General features: G+C 47.2%; 1 pseudogene; it reads right to left on the bottom strand.

Moving 5' to 3' along the window:
- Positions 1 to 3,742: 3,742 nt before the first annotated feature.
- On the bottom strand, positions 3,743 to 14,293 carry LOC129031268 (E3 ubiquitin-protein ligase ZFP91-like; annotated as a pseudogene).
- Between the last annotated feature and the right edge of the window lie 463 nt (positions 14,294 to 14,756).

The following is a 14,756-nucleotide window of genomic DNA, read 5'->3' as shown; positions in this document are numbered from 1 at the left end:
AAAAAAAAAAGGTTGTCATCCAACATCCCCTAACAACAGTTAGGGTTACCACTCCTGCGGGGGGAGATATGATATAGGATCTAGAAAGAAATTATTTAGGCAGATAGTGAGGGGAAAGGAATCCTTGGAAAGGCTTTCCTTTTAACAAAAAGCACCCCCAAAATCATTTCTTTTCTAACAAAGAGCAGCCTGAAAAAGCGAGTTGCAGACATTGATAAGCAAGCTAGAAGTTTGCACAGGTGAATGCCGGCAACTGTGCCAATAGAAAAGGGCTACCTGGAAGCCAGGTATGTTCAACATGTAAGCTCCGTCTTCCTTTTCTTTGTCACCACATGTACAGTAAAGGAACAGGCAACATGGTGCTGGCCAGGTAGAGCACCTATTTTCATAATAAAAGATTAGGGTGGAGGTGGCCAGCTTCTTCACATCCTATGCAAATGGCACACCTGTTCCAACCAATCTTTCGTGTCCTATGTAAATCAAACACCACCTCCTTAAGCTCATCTGTAAAACCTTCTGCACTTCACTGTGGAGGCAGCAACCCATTTTTTTTTTAGATGAAGTCTCGCTTTGTCACCCATGCTGGAGTGAAGTGGCATGATCTCAGCTCACTGCAACCTCCACCTCCCAAGTTCAAGTAATTCTCCTGCCTTGGCCTCACAGGTAGCTGGGACTACAGGCATGCACCACCATGCCCGGCTAATTTTTGTATTTTTAGTAGAAATGGGGTTTCTCCATGTTGGTCAGGCTGGTCTCGAACTCACGACCTCAGATGATCTGCCCGCCTCAGCCTCCCAAAGTGCTGGGATTACAGGTGTGAGCCACCGCGCCTGGCAGCATTCAGTTTTAAAAGGGAAACAGAGTATAAAAGTTTGGAAAATTTGCAGACTGACCATGTGATAGAAAAGAAAATCCCATTTTCTGAGGAGAATTCAAGCCAGCTGCAGAAATATCTACAAGTAATGAGGAGCCAAATGTTAATCACCAAAACAATGAGGAAAATGTCTCCAGGGCATATCAGAGACCCCTGCTATAGCCCCTTCCATCACAGGCCTGGAGGTTTAAGAGGAAAAAATGGTTTCATGGACTGGGCCCAGGGTCCCTCTGCTGTGTATAGTCTAGGGACTTGGTGCCCTGCATCCCAGCCACTGCATTCATGACTAAATGGGGCTAAGGTACAGTTCAAGCTGTTGCTTCAGAGGGCAGAAGCCCCAAGCCTTGGCAGCTTCCATGTGGTGTTGAGCCTGCAGGTGCACAGAAGTCACAAATTGAGGTTTGGGAACCTCCATCTAGATTTCAGAGGCTGTATGGAAATGCCTGGATCCACCTCTTGCATTAGTGAGATCTGGATGTGAGACAGACGTCAAAGAGATCATTTTGGACCTTTAAAATTTGACTGCCACACTGGATTTCAGACTTGCCCTGTTATCCCTTTGTTTTGGCCAATTTCTCCCATTCTGAATGGCTGTATTTACCCAATACTTGTACCCGCATTGTACCTAGGAAGTAACTAGCTTGCTTTTGATTTTACAGGCTCATAGGTGGAAGAGATTTGCCTTGTCTCAGATGAGATGTTGGACTGTGGGCTTTTGAGTTAATTCTGAAACTAGTTAAGACTTAGGGGGGCTGTTGGGAAGGCATGACTGGTTTTGAAATGTGAGGACATGAGATTTGGGAGGGGTCGGGGTGGATTGTTATGGTTTGCCTGTGTCCCCACCCAAATCTCATCTTGAATTATAACTCCCAAAATTCTCACATGTCTTAAGAGGAACCAGGTGGGAGGTGATTGAATTATGGGGGTGGGTTCTTTCCTGTGCTGTTCTCATGATAGTGAATGAGTCTCACGAGATCTGATGGTTTTAAAAATGGGATTTTCCCTGCATAAGCTCTCTTTGCCTGCCACCATCCATGTAAGATGTGACTTGATCCTCCTTACCTTCTGCCATGTTTGTGAGGCTTCCCCAGCCATGTGGAACTGCAAGTCAAATAAAGCTCTTTATTTTGTAAATTGCTGAGTCTCGGGAATGTCTGTATCAGCAGCGTGGAAACAGACTAATACACACCATATCTAATGTAATACATATTCCCAGGCTACTCTAATTAGCTGCTTTTTTTAGGTCTGTCTCTCCCCACCAGAATATAGGCTGTGGGAGATCTGGAAGCTTGTCATCTTGTTCTCTTTTTTGGTAGGCTAGTCAAGTGAAGCAATGGGAATGGAGAAGGAACAAAGAAATCTGTGAGTGGTTATAATCAATCAACCAGTTGTAAACACCATTGCACTTTGCCCAGCCTTGTTCTCCATTTTTGTCCCAGTCTATGTGGTGGGTACGCAATAAACTATGTTTAATTCATGAAATATCAAATAATGAGAAGGTTATAAGAGCACTAGATCATAAGAGCAGGAAGGCCTGTCTTAGAGTGTTTTTTTTAAAATTCCCCAAGGGTTGCAAGTGATGTTTCAATCAGATACAGGAAACACTTAACAGTGGCTAACCACAAACACCTGGGCTCAATGACCATGGGCCCTACTCCTCCTCTATTTCCAATGCAAATGAAGCTGGGAGTTACAAGGCCTCTGTGCCTTTGTGAGAAAGAGTGAGAGATTCAGCCAGGGAGTTCCCCGGCGGCTATAAAAGTTATAAAAGTATTGAAATATTTCCATAAGTAACCTCTGTGCCTTTGTGAGAAAGAGTGAGAGATTCAGCCAGGGAGTTCCCCGGCGGCTATAAAAGTTATAAAAGTATTGAAATATTTCCATAAGTAACCTCTGACCACCCCATCTCAGGATCTCACATCCAGCAATTGGAGGGCTAATGCCTGACCTTACTAAGGCCAGCAGCCCCTAGGTTGTTAAATATTTTGAAAACCACCTCTGTTTTCTGAGAATTTGTTTACTGGCAGAAGCAAGTTTCGGAAAAGGTCAGTTTGAAGTAGACCCTGAAGAACTCAAGTTTTGACAACAGCTGCTCCATAGGATTTATTTATTTTTTATTTTATTTATTTATTTATTTTTTTGAGATGGAATCGCACTCTGTCACCCAGGCTGGAGTACAGTGGCGCAATCTCAGCTCACTGCAACTTCCACCTCAGCCTCCAGAGTAGCTAGGATTACAGGCGCATGCCACCATGCCCAGCTAATTTTTATATTTTTAGTAGAGACGGAGTTTCACCATGTTGGCCAGGCTGGTCTCGAACTCCCGGCCTCAAATGATCCAGCCACCTTGGCCTTCCAAAGTGCTAGGAATACAGGTGTGAGCCACCGTGCCGTGCCCAACTGTAGGATCTTACATAGGGTGGCAACCTATTATTATTTACACTAGGTCCCTTTTTTTTTTTTTTTTTTTGAGATGAAGCCTTCGTATGTTGCCCAGGCTGAGGCTGGAGTGCAGTGGTGTAAGGAAAAAGGATGTGCTGTGGTCAAGTATAGGCGGAGGCAGACATCCAGTCCAGGATGACTCAGTGAGTTTGGAGCACAGGCGCACAACTGCGCTCATTATGTAACCACGCCACGTGAGGCGCATTATGTGATCATCCACGTGGGCTCGTGCTTGGCTTGAAGCCACTATTGTCTCTAAAAGGTGTAACTACCCTGCTGATGCTGTACCTATGGCTCACGCCCAGGCTCGCTCACACTTGAAGGGTAAAGCCATGTCAAACTGCTTCCCTGAGTGTTTTTCCAGCTACTCACCACCTCACCGACTCCCTTCGGACCTCAGTTTGGGCTAAAACCTGACAATTGGCATCACAAACAGGATCCTGGGGTAAGTGACCCTTTGGTCTCTGCTGATTTTGGGTCTGCCATGTGGCTGCAACATGGGTTGTGGTACCCGTTGGCAGCTGTGCTGCTCCGATGGGCTCCGGTAGTAAACTGAGCAGCAGCGGATGGGTCCCCCGCCAGCATGGAGAAGGCACTGGGGCAGCTGGAAGCATGGAGCACTGAGAAAGAGCAAGCTCTTGCCGGCAGAGTTGGTGGGCATTTTTACTGCGCTAGGAGAAGTACACACCCAGTCCCTGAGGGATGCAGTGCAGGTGAGGGCCCTCCAGGTACAGGCAGGGCGCCTGGAGGCCCAGCTACACAGCTCAGAAAATTAGTTAGAAGCTGCTGTGAATGCAGGCCTGGGTCCATCGTCTTGGCCAGAGACCCCCACTTGGTGTGATACTGAGGAGGAAGAACCCCCGTTGTGGAGTGGCCCAGTAGTCCATCAGAATGCTGTCAGCAGGACCCAGGGGTCCACGCCGTAAAGAAGTGGAAGATGCCCCACACACAAGGGGCCTCCCCAGGGGAGAAAGGGGGACCCAAAGAGTGACATGTTCACAGGTGTGGGTGGATTTGATTTTGGCCAGTGTTGACCAAGAAAACAATCTATAAGCAGCCCTATGAAGTACTCTTAACTTTGTGGGAACAGTTGTCTCCGCAGCAGCATTCCAGAAAATGCCCAAGTGGGAGAAGGACATTGATATGCGACCCAGTCCCACCCAGGCACTTCAGCTCAAAGACTACACGCTGCAGCCAGGCAGGGGTATAGATTCTTTTCTGTTTAATGTGTACAGTAGGTGCTTGCGCTGGTAGGTACCAGTGCAGGTTGTACCCTTTTCTATGGGAAACCTGGATAAGTTTCCAGGCAAGGCTTCATAGACAGCTATGAAAACTGATCAATGAAAGTGAAACCTGCATCTTTGCACCTTGGCATTGGCCACTTATGTAAATACATTCTAGGGGTGGATATTTTACATGGCTTGGCAGCTGTGCCGTCTATCACAAACCTGATGGACTGCCTGACAACAGAATTGGGACAGTAGCACTATGTGGTAGACTTGGCTAATCCATTCTTTTCCAGAGAGCCAAGAACAGTTTGACTTCATGGGATGGTGACAATGAAATTTCAGTGTTGCTCAGGGCTATATGCATAGCCCCACCTTATGTCATGGTCTCATTGATAATATTATGTTAACCTCTGATTCTCTTGCAGATTTAGAAGCATCAGTGCCCCTCTTGCCTGAGATTGGTATGGTGTGGCTGAGACCGCCTTCCTAGCAGCCAAGCAGGCTATTTAGCAGGCACAAGCTCTACGGGTAGTTGACCAGGGGCACCCATTTGAGCTGGATGTGCATGTGACCACAGATGGTTTCGGTTGGAGCCTGTGGCAGCACATGGAGCGCCTGAGAATGCCAGGAGGCTTTTGGTCCCACTATGGAAGGGAGCTGAGCTCCGGTATTCTTTGATAGAGAAACAGCTAGCAGCTGTATATGTCGCTCTTCAGGCTCATGAAAGCATGTAGGACGGGCTACAGTCATCATGCAGATGATTTACTCAACAGTGGGATGAATACGTTCATGGGTAACAACTCGTGGACTGGGACAGTGCAGACATCCACTTTGGCAAAGGGGGGCGCCTACTTAGAGCAGCGGAATACACTGGGTACAAGTCCCTTAGCAGCAGAGTTGCAAGAGGTCTTGGGACCTGTAGTCCTAATGCAAGATAAGGGCATGGGGCCTGAGGCACCCCCAGACCCTGGGCCTTCACCGTTTAAGGAAGGTTGTCCCCCCATTCCTGATGAGGCATGGTATACAGATGGGTCTAGCTGGGGTGCTACTGCTCCCTGGGCTGCTGTCACAGTCCACCCTAGTACTGACACCATATGGTTTGATACCAGGTGTGGACAAAGTAGCCAATGGGCTGAACTCAAAGCCGTGTGGATGGTGAACACCAAAGAGGTGACACCTATGGTAATCTGCACCAATAGCTGGGCAGTTTATTGAGGCTTAACCACCTAGAAGTTACAGAAGTGGCCAGTTGGTCACCGGCCCATGTAAGGCCAAGCCATGTGGCAAGACCTATAGGAGGAAAGATGACCTCCTCTGACTAGGTATGGGGAAGGCCATACCTGGGAGGCCAAAGCAGGAGGATTGCTTGGGCCCAGGAGTTTGAGACCAGTCTGGGCAAAAAAGTGAGACCCCCATTTCTACAACAAAATATAAAAACTTGGCTAGGTGCAGTGGCTCACACCTGTAATCCCAGCACTTTGGGAGTGCTGAGATTTGGGATTGCAGCACTTTGGAGTGCCCACTGAGGTGGGCAGATCACCCGAGGTCAGGAGTTCAAGACCAGCCTGGCCAACATGGTGAAACCTCACCTATATTAAAAATACTGGCCAACATAGTGAAACCTCACCTATACTAAAAATACAAAAATTAGAGAATTGCTTGAACCTTGGAGGCAGAGGTTGCAGTGAGCCAAGATTACGCCACGACACACCAGCCTGGGCAACAGAGTGAGACTCTCTCTCAAAAAATAAAAATAAAAATGAATAAATAGTAACTTATCATGGTTGCACAACTCTGTCAATATGCTACAGATCATTAGTGTACCTTAAATGAATGAACTTTGTGGTATGTAAATTATATTTCAACAAAACTGTTTATTTTATTTATTTATTTTTGAGATAGAGTCTCGCTCTGTTGCCCAGGCTGGAGTGCATTGGCACAATCTGGGCTCACTGCATCCTCCACCTTGCAGGTTCAAGCGAGTCTCCCACCTCAGCCTCTCATGTAGCTAGGATTACAGGTGCCCACCACCACACCCTGCTAATTTTTGCATTTTTAGTAAAGTAGTTCACCATGTTGCCCAAGCTGGTCTCGAACTCCTGACTTCAGGTAATCCACCTGCCTCGGCCTCCCAAAGTGCTGAGATTACAGGTGTGAGCTACCGTGTCCTATCAAAGCTGTTTAAAAAATAATAAAGGCCAGGCGCAGTGGTTTACACCTGTAATCCCAGCACTATGGGAGGCTGAGACGGGCAGATCACAAGGTCAAGAGTTCGAGACCAGCCTGGCCAAGATGGTGAAACCTTGTCTCTACTAAAAATACAAAAAAAAAAAAAAAAGTAGCCGGGCATGGTGGCGCACGCCTATAATCCCAACTACTCAGGAGGCTGAGGCAGGAGAATGACTTGAACCCGGGAGGTGGAGGTTGTGGTGAGTCGAGATCGCACCACTGCACTCTAGCGTGGGCGACAGAGGGAGACTCTGTCTCAAAAAAAAAAAAAAAATTAAAAAAAATACAAATAAAAACTCTCAGTGGATACATTAAAGAGGAGATTAGTCATAGCTGAATAAATACTTAGTGGTTTAAAAGATAGATTCAGGGAAATCACTCAAAATACAGCACCAAGAGATTTTTAAAAATACAAAATATGTAAGAGAGGCTGAGATATAGAGAGAATAAAAAAGTTAAATACAGTATAGATAGAATAAAAGTCAAGAAGGAAAGAAGAGGGAGGCCAGGTGTAGTGGGTCATGCCTGAAACCCCAGAACTTTTGGAGGCTGAGGCAGGCATATCACCTGAGGTCAGGAGTTTGAGACAAGCCTGGCCAACATGGTGAAACCCCATCTCTACTAAAAATGCAAAACGTAGCCCGGCATGGTGATGCCCACCTGTAATCCCAGCTACTCAGGAGGCTGAGGCAGGAGAATCGCTTGAACCCAGGAGGCAGGGGTTGCAGTGAACCCAGATCACGCCAGTGCATTCCAGCCTGGGCAACAGAGAGAGACTTTGTCTCAAAGGAAAAACAAAGGAGAGAAGAGGGAGAATGAAAAAATTGCTGCAGTTAATATGACAATGCTAAGAACTGTCCTAAAGTATAAGCCATGAATCCACAGATGGAAAAGCACAGTAACACTCAAATAGAATAAACAAAAATAAAGCCATACCCAGACATCTTGTAGTGAGATTGTAAAACACAAAAAACAAGGACAAAACCATAAAAGCAACTAGAAACAACAGATTATCTATGAAGGAATAATATTGAGACGGTCAGATTTCTTTTTCTTTCTTTTTTTTTTTTTTTTCCTTTTTCTGGAGAACGGGGTCTCGCTATATTGCCCAGGCAGGTCTCGAACTCCTGGGCTCAAGCTATCCTCCTGCCTCTTGCCTCTCTGAGAGCTGGGATTACAGGCGTGAGCCACTTTTGAGAAGTAATCTCACTCTGTCACCCAGGCTGGAGTGCAGTGGCAGGATCTCGGCTCATTGCAACCTCTACCTCCTGGGTTCAAGCGATTCTCCTGCGTCAGCCTCCTGAGTAGCTGGAATTACAGGCGTCCACCACCATGCCCAGCTAATTTTTGTATTTTCAGTAGAGACGGAGTTTCACCATGTTAGTCAGGCTGGTCTCCAACTCCTGACCTCGTGATCTGCCCACCTCAGCCTCCCAAAGTGCTGGGATTACAGGTGTGAGCCACTGCACCCGGCCCTAGACTGTTAGATTTCTTATCAGCAACAATAGAAGTCAAAAGACAATGGTGGCCGGGAGCTGAGGCTCACACCTAGAATCCCAAGACTTTGGGAGGCTGAGGAGGGCGGATCACCTGAGGTCAGGAGTTCGAGACCAGCATGGCCAACATGGTGAAACCTTGTCTCTACTAAAAGTACAAAAATTAGCTGGGCATGGTGGTGAGCACCTGTAATCCCAGCTACTTGGGAGGCTGAGGCAGGAGAATCTCTTGAACCTGGGAGGCAGAGGTTGCAATGAGCAGAGATCCTGCCACTGCACTCCAGCCTGGGTAACAGAGACAGACTGTGTCTCAAAGAAAAAAAGAAAATGACAAGGGAATAAATAACACTCTACTGGAAATTGGAAAAGGAAAACAGTTAACACAGGAAACCATGGAAACAGCACATTTTCTTTATATATATGTATGTATCTTGCAACACTGAGGCTGTAGACCCTGAGAGCTGGCATCCTGTCTTGTTATATCCCCATGTGTATACAACAGCACCTGACACAAAGAAGTTGCTCATTAGCCCAGTGCAGTGGCTCATGCCTGTTATCTCAGCACTTTGGGAGGCTGAGGCGGGAAGATCACTTGAGCCAAGGAGTTTGAGACCAGTCTGGGTAACATAGGGAAACTCTGTCTTTACAAAAAAACAAAAACAAAAAATAGCAGGCATGGTGGTGCGTGCCTGTAGTCACAGCTACCTGGGAAGCTGAGGTGGGAAGATCACTTGAGCCCAAGAGTTCAAGGCTACAGTGAGCAACAATCACACACTACACTCCAGCCTGAGCTGGAGACACTGGAGTCAAAAAAAATTTTGCCCCCCAAATTCTGGTATCTAAACATGTATGTCACTTTCTATATATTACTGAGTTCTATTTTTCTCTATAACGTAACTTTCAAGATCCTGTCTCAAAAAAAATAAAATAAAATTCCATTCCAGCAGATATAGCTTAAAAAAAAAAAAGAATATAAATAAAAATTGAGGTCATGCCTGGCACAGAGGCTCACACCTGTAATCCCAGCATTTTGGGAGGCCGAGGTGGGCGAATCACTTGAGGTCAGGAGTTCAAGACCAGCCAGGCCAACATGGTGAAACCCTGTATCTACCAAAAAGGCAAAAAAATTAGCCAGGCATGGTGGCTCACACCTGTAATCCCAGCTAATCGGGATGCTGAGGCAGGAGAATCACTTGAACATGGGAGGCAGAGGTTGTAGTGAACCAAGATCGTGACACTGCACTCTACCCCAGACTCCGTCTCAAAAAAAAAAAAAAAAAAAAAAAAAACGCCGGCCGCGATGGCTCACGCTTGTAATCCCAGCACTTTGGGAGGCCGAGTAGAACAGACCATTTGAGCCCCAGAGTTCAAGACCAGCCTGCTCAACATGGTGAAACCCCATCTCTACTAAAAATACAAAAATTAGCTGGGCATGGTGGCGGGCGCCTGTGGTCTCAGCTACTTGGGAGGCCGAGGCAGGAGAATCGCTTGAACCTGGGAGTCGGAGGTTGCAGTGAGCCAAGATAGTGCCACTGCACTCCAGCCTGGCGACAGAGCAAGACTCCATCTCAAAAAAAAAAAAAAAAAAAAAAAGACCTTTTTTTTTTTTTTTTTTTTGAGACAGGGTCTTGCTCTGTCACCCAGGCTGCAATGTGGAATGCAGTGGTGCAATCATAGCTCACTGCAGCGTTGACTTTCTGGGCTCAAGAAATCCTCCCACCTCAGCCTCCCAAGTAGCTGGGACCAAAAGCATGCACCATTATGCCTGGCTAAGGTGGGGGTGTGTGTGTGTGTGTGTGTGTGTGTGTGTGTGTGTGTGTGTGTGTGTGTGTGTGTGTGTGTGTGTGTGTGTGTGTGTGTGTGTGTGTGTGGTGTGTGTGTGTGTAGAGATGGTTGCTCAGGCTGGTCTTGAACTCCTGGCCACAAGCAATCAATCCTCTGGCCTTGGCCTCCTGAAGTGCTGGGATTACAGGCATAAGCAACTGTACCCAGCCAAGGTCTTGATATACACATCTTTCTTTCTTTTTTTTTTTTTAAGACAGAGTTTTGCACTGTTGCTCAGGCTGGAGTGCAATGGCGTGATCTCCGCTCACTGCAACCTCTGCCTTCCTGCCTCAGCCTCCCGAGTAGCTTGGATTACAGGCATGGCCACCACGCAGGGCTAATTTTTTGTATTTTTAGTACAGACGGGGTTTCACTATGTTGGCCAGGCTGATCTCAAACTCCTGACATCGTGATCCTCCCACCTCGGCCTCCCAAAGTGCTGGGATTACAGGCGTGAGCCACTGCACCTGGCCGACATCTTTTTTTTTTTTTTTTTTTTTTTTTTTGTTGGAGATGGAGTCTCACTCTGTTGCCCAGGCTGGAGTACAATGGCACAATCTTGGCTCACTGCAACCTCCACCTCCCAGGTTCAAGCAATTCTCCTGCCTCAGCCTCCCGAGTAGCTGGGATTACAGTTGCCCGCCACCACGCTTGGCTAAGTTTTGTATTTTTAGTAGAGACCAGGTTTTGCCATGTTGGCCAGGCTGGTCTTGAACTCCTGACCTCAGGTGATCAGCCCGCCTCGGCCTCCCAAAGTGCTGGGATTACAGGTGTGAGCCACCGCGCCCGGCCACAAATATCCTCACCCTTGTCTGTGTTCTCTGCTATACATCTTATCAAATCTTTAGACAGTCTATTGACTTCCTAAAAAGTTAGTGATTTTGGTCGCGTGCAATGGCTTATGCCTGTAATCCCAGTACTTTGGGAGACTGAAATGGGTGGTTTCCTAGGAGTTCAAGACCAGCCTGGACAACAGAGCAAGGCCATCTCCAAACAAAAAGTGACTTTAAAGTTTTAAATTTTTACATGATCAAGTCTTTCCATCGTTTATTTCTTCTGTCACTGCTGCGTTTAAAAAGTATTGGTTTTCAAATATCTCGTAACTTCCAGTTCCCTTTGAATATGAGGATGTGTTAAACTCTGTATTAATAAGGAGAATGCATTTGGGACATGCATGGTCTCAGGGTGTTTATATGACTTGGGAAACAGAAGTTGGTCTGAATTTACAAAGACATCAGTCTGTGAATCTGGAAGTATTCCTGTGCAGGGCCCATATTAGTAGCATTACAAAATATAAATATCAGAAACCTAAAAGGTGAACATGTTGGGTTTGTTTCCTTCTTCTGTCTTCCTTTCGTTCTTTTTGTTTTTTAATCAGACGGGGTCTTGCTATGCTTCCCAAGCCGGTCTCTAACTCCTGGGCTCAAGCAATACTCCCACTTTTGCCTCTGAAAATGCTGGAATTATAGGCATGAGCCATGGTGCCCAGACTGAAATTCAACACACGGGTTATATGCCCACTGAAAAGGCAAAAATAATTAGAAAAGAGGTTATTGGCTGGGTGCAGTGGCTCATACCAGCACTTTGGGAGGCCGAGGTGGGCGGATCACTTGAGACCAGGAGTTCAAGACCAGCCTGGCCAACATGGTGAAACCCTGTCTCTACCAAAAATATAAAAATTGGCTAGGCGTGGTGGTGCGTGGCTGTAATCCCAGTTACTCCGGGGGCTGAGGCAGGAGAATGGCTTGAACCCGGGAGGCGAGACTCCGTCTCAAAACAAACAAACAAACAAACAAACAAAAAAGGTTATCATCAAAAGATTAATCTTTTCACTATTCCCCAATGTTTCCTTAAAACAGTTTTCATAATTTTGTTTGACAGCATTAGTGATAAAGAGGCAGACTTTATTTATTTATTTTGAGATGGAGTCTTGCTCTGTCACCCAGGCTGGAGTGCAGTGGCGCGATCTCAGTTCACTGCAACCTCCGCCTCCCGGGTTCAAGCAATTCTTTGCCTCAGCCTCCCGAGTAGCTGGGATTACAGGCACCCGCCACCACACCCAACTAATTTTTGTATTTTTAGTAGAGACGAGGTTTCACCATCTTGACCAGGCTGGTCTTGAACTCCTGACCTTGTGATCCACCTGCCTCAGCCTCCCAGAGGGTTGGGATTACAGGCGTGAGCCACCACGCCTGGGCTAAGAGACAGACTTTAATTTTTACTTTATTTATTTATTTATTTATTTGAGACGGAGTCTCGCTCTGTGCCCCAGGCTGGAGTGCAGTGGTGCCATCTCGGCTCACTGCAAGCTCTGCCTCCTGGGTTCACGCCATTCTCCTGCCTCCCGAGTAGCTGGGACTACAGGTGCCCACCACCATGCCCAGCTAATTCTTTGTATCTTTAGTAGAGATGGGGTTTCACCGTGTTAGCCAGGATGGTCTCTATCTCCTGACCTCGTGATCCATCCACCTCGGCCTCCCAGAGTGCTGGGATTACAGGCGTGAGCCACCGCGTGCACCCGGCCTTAATTATCTTTTTGAGACAGAGTCTGACTCTGTCGCCCAGCCTGGAGTGCAGTGGCATGATTCCAGCTCACTGCAACCTCTGCCTCATGGGTTCGAGCAATTCTCCCACCTCAGCCTCCCGGGTAGCTGGGACTACAGGTATGGACCACCACGCCCAGCTAATTTTTGTATTTTTAGTAGAGACGAGGTTTCACCATGTTGGCCAGGGTGGTCTCGAACTTCTGACCTCAGGTGATGCACCCGCCTTGACCTCCCAAAGTGCTGGGATTACAGGCATGGGCCACCGCGCCTGGCCTCATGCTTCTTTATGTGCCAATTAAGAGATGCCTTTTGTCAAGAAGTAAATTTACAGATCTCACACTGTAATAATGGCTTCTGGCCAATGTGAATCATCTGGTGCACTACCAGATTGTGGGAACTCTTGAAGGCCTGAGCACAGTATTCACAGACAGAATCCCTTTGATCTGTATGATGTTTGGCATGTCACAGAAGTTGCTTCTGGAGCCTAGAGAGTCGTCCACAGGAGGGATGCAGACATACATATTTTTTCTTCAACAAATGCTATTTAACGTGGTGCTGTCAATAGCCAGGATGGGCAAGGACAGTTCCACATCCTTCCATCTCACAACGGACATACTGGGTTGGAGGCTTTTTTCTCCTTCTGGGTAAATGTGGACTTTTGCCATCTTTCCATCTTCTTCCTCTCTTCCTCGGAGGTTCCTCATCCTCCCTAATTTCATTCTCCTCTTCTTTCACCTCCACCTGTACTTCCACTTTAATTTCCTTCTCCTTCTCTCCTTTCACCTTCCCTGATTTTCGCGTGGCTTTGGGGTTTCCCTTTCTAAGAGGGGTTTGTAGGTCTCATCTCTTGGGTCATCTTTGAATGGCATCTCCTCTTTACTGATTAATGTCTCTTCTTCTTCCTCCTTGCTAACGCCACCTGGATACTGATGCTCTTCTCCAACATCATAATCGAGTTGGTCTGTATTTGGTTCTGATTTGCAGACGAGCTGCTACGAACCAGTCTTGCACCAAAAGCTTCAGGTGTTCTGTGTCACCATGAGGAGAAACACATGTCCTGCTCCTACTGCACCATCCCCGGCTAGGTCTGGATGCAGCAATGTAAACTTACTGAGGGAGGGCAGAATCATCTTCCTCTTTTCCTTCTTTGGGATTTTTATCAGTTGTTGGCATAGGAGTCTTGGACTCTTCTTGCCCTGAACTGGAGGTGGGGATTTTGCGGCCTGGGGCTGCAGCCTGGGGACATCGGGAGGCCTGGCACGGGGGGCTGCTCCTCCCCTGCCGGGATACTCTGCCTTCCTCTGGTGGGATATAGCTGCCCTGCCTCGGTCCCGACCTCCCCTCAGCCTGCGGCTGCTAGTGGTCCCTGCAGGCGCTACCGCCACCTCAGAGGGCCTTTGTTGGGGGGCTCGTCCGGAGCTGCCTTAGCCAGAGGCAGACTTCTAAAAACAGAATTTAGGGTACATCGAAATATAGGACTCAGTGAAAGTGACATGCATCTTTAGATCTCAGAATTTGGGGGATCGACGTTTGATTAATGTTCCTGTTATCACTGCTGCTCTTGTGGGAATTGTTCATCTTGCTGAAATTCTCTTTGATTTCAGTGCCCTGCAGGGCATTGTTGGTAGCTAAGAGCTGCACTGTCCAATACATTAGCCACTCACTATATGTGACTATGAGAATTTTAAACTTATGGCCGGGCGTGGTGGCTCACACCTATAATCCCAGCACTTTGGGAGGCCAAGGCAGGCAGATCACCTGAGGTGAGGAGTTCAAGACCAGGCTGGCTAACATGGTGAAACCCTGTCTCTACTAAAAAAATACAAAAATTAGCTGGGAGTGGTAGTGGGTGCCTGTAATCCCAGCTACTCACGAGGCTGAGGCAGGAGAATTGTTTGAACCTCGGAGGCGGAGGTTGCAGTGAGCCAGGATCGTGCCACTGCACTCCAGCCTGGTTAACAAAGGGAGACTGTCTCAAAAATAAATTAAATCCAGTTCCTAAGTCATTAGCCTACCATATGCAGAAGCTCCATGCAGCCAGTGGCTAGTACACTGGACAGTTCAGACATGGGATGTGCCCATCTCAAAGGAAGCTGTTTTGACAGCTTTGCCTTGT

This window comes from Pongo pygmaeus, chromosome 11 (assembly GCF_028885625.2).
Source record: "Pongo pygmaeus isolate AG05252 chromosome 11, NHGRI_mPonPyg2-v2.0_pri, whole genome shotgun sequence".
NCBI classification, from domain to species: Eukaryota; Metazoa; Chordata; class Mammalia; order Primates; family Hominidae; genus Pongo; species Pongo pygmaeus.
The sequence above is the reverse complement of the archived record's forward strand: the minus strand, read 5'-3'. Positions and strand labels throughout refer to the sequence as shown.